Source organism: Arachis ipaensis, chromosome B08, assembly GCF_000816755.2.
Source record: "Arachis ipaensis cultivar K30076 chromosome B08, Araip1.1, whole genome shotgun sequence".
NCBI lineage: Eukaryota > Viridiplantae > Streptophyta > Magnoliopsida > Fabales > Fabaceae > Arachis > Arachis ipaensis.
The window spans coordinates 31,867,305-31,869,600 of record NC_029792.2 but is presented as its reverse complement, the minus strand read 5'-3'; the positions used below and the strand labels follow the sequence as shown (position 1 = coordinate 31,869,600).

Here is a 2,296-nt window from a genome sequence, read left to right as displayed (position 1 = left end):
GAATTTTATAAGTTTATAGATATTTAATTATTTTTGCTAAAATAAAACTTGATATTTCTTTTGTTAAGTATTAGGATGTTTTTTTTTTTCCATACTAAATGAATGTTTTTTTATAATAAGGTCTAATAACTATACTTTTGAAACAAAGTTTGGGATGAAATCAGGATTTAATGATAAGGTAAAATTAAATTGAAAAGTAGTAACTCTAGGAATTCTTAGGTGGCTTGATTTTTGGATTAATGTTTCTTTTTGTAATTGATTTTGATTGACATCTGATAGGAACATATAGAATTAACAACCTGAGCAGTTTTTCATATGTATGAAACCTATGACAAATGTGCAGGTCAAGTAAAGAGCTGAAATCACAAGACATAGAGGAATCATCCTCAGGACATTCCAAATGCATTTTGCAGTCGGTTAAGGCTTCATTGACCAAGCAGCCACGAAGCGAATCCATGAGATACACAGTTTCTGATGGACCAAGAAAATCCATGGATAGAGTTGATGGCTCAGGCGTATCCCCAGTACCATCCTATGGTAGCAGCAAAAGAATCACCGAACCTTCATCAGCAAAAAAGCAATCAAAGATGATAGAGTCTTTTGAGGAGAAGGTGATCAAAATTGAAGAAAGTTAAGTGTTGACATTATCTTCGTTACTAATGATTCACACTATGTGCTTATAGTCTTCAATCATATTATATGATTCCGGCGACTCGCTGATAGAAGAGGAGTGGGTCGCGGTGGGGAGGCGGAGACGGTGAGAGAGAGGTCTGTGTGTGATTATTAGAGGTGGGTAGGTTAATGTGAGAGAGAAGATGAACGTTTTTATAGGTTTTAATTAGGTTTACTTAATCTTTTAAATTTTTTAAATTTTGAATTTAAAAAATTTAAAATTAATAATTAATATAAATTAATGTGGTTTTGTTTAGTTTTTGGCCGGTAACCTTTTGGTTCTATATACTTTTTCTTTTAATTTTTATGTATTATTCAAGGGCTTTTTTACCATACAAATTGTAATCATGTTTTACATTGCCAATAGTTTAACATAGATTCCATTTTCCCTCAAAATTTAAAAGTATCATTCTTTTGATTTTGATCAACATTTATTTTTTTATTAGCTTACATGTTTTTCTTCTCATAATGCACTAGTTGATATTCTACTCTAAAACATGTTTAACTGGCTGCAGTAACAACTTTATGAAAAAGAACGTACAATTCATGAATTAAAAAGGAAAATGGAAGAAAAGAAAAGAGAACTGCACATCGTTAAATTAGATAATGAAACGGTTTGTTGTGATTCTTCTTTCCTCACTTTTTTATATTTTACTTTTTCCGGTTTATAAATTATAATATTGATACTTATTTTTCACATATGTTGCTTGATTGTATTTTTATTTTAGGCATGGGCAAAGCAAGACCTTCTTTCTGAGCAAAACAAAGAGCTAGCAACTTTCAGGTTTTCTTTGCCTTCTCTATATATACTTTGCTGTCATGAAAAGAGATACATACCTGTACTCTTCCATGTGTATAGGAGCTCTTGTGTTTTTAGTTGGAAAAATGATACATTGGTTATTATCCAATCATGTTATTCTCAATTTTCAATATGCTTCAATGGATAAAATCTTTGCAGAAGAGCGCGTGATCATTCAGAAGCTGAAAGAGCTCAGCATATGAAACAAATACATGATCTTCAAGAACATATTAAAGAAAAAGACAGGCAGCTTATTGAGTTGTAGAAACAGGTAGGCTGCTTACATTGTGTGTTTTGTTGTGTATTTTTATTTATTCAGATTGACATTGATGAGGGTTTTCACCACTGCCGTGCCTCCAATTCGTGTCTGTTGTCCCTGGTTTGATCTGTCCATTTCGCTGCTGACAAACTTGAAATGGTTTTTCCATTTCGTGCCTGCCCTAAGTGAAATGGTCCTCCCATTTCGTGGCCACCATGCCATAAATGGTGTGAAAATCCATTTCGTGCCTGCCATGCTAGAAATGGCACGGCGCATTTTGAGAAATGTTTTCACATATGCGCATTTTGGGAATTAAAGAATTTTTCATGCGCATTTCAGTAAAAAAGCCCAGATAGGGGTGGCAAGCGAGGAAGTCCGCCCCGCCCCGCCCCGCCAGAAGCCCACCCTTTAACGGGCTCCATTTCGTATGCTAGAAATGGCACGGCGCATTTTGAGAAATGTTTTCACATATGCGCATTTTGGGAATTAAAGAATTTTTCATGCGCATTTCAGTAAAAAAGCCCAGATAGGGGTGGCAAGCGAGGAAGTCCGCCCCGCGCCCCGCC

The 2,296-nt window shown here is 35.1% G+C and overlaps 1 long non-coding RNA gene across 1 annotated transcript; it reads left to right on the top strand.

The window, feature by feature from the left end:
• LOC110265459 lies at positions 1,407 to 1,697 on the top strand. The gene is made up of 2 exons (XR_002351602.1): positions 1,407 to 1,456; positions 1,631 to 1,697. It is a non-coding gene; the product is annotated as an uncharacterized LOC110265459 (long non-coding RNA).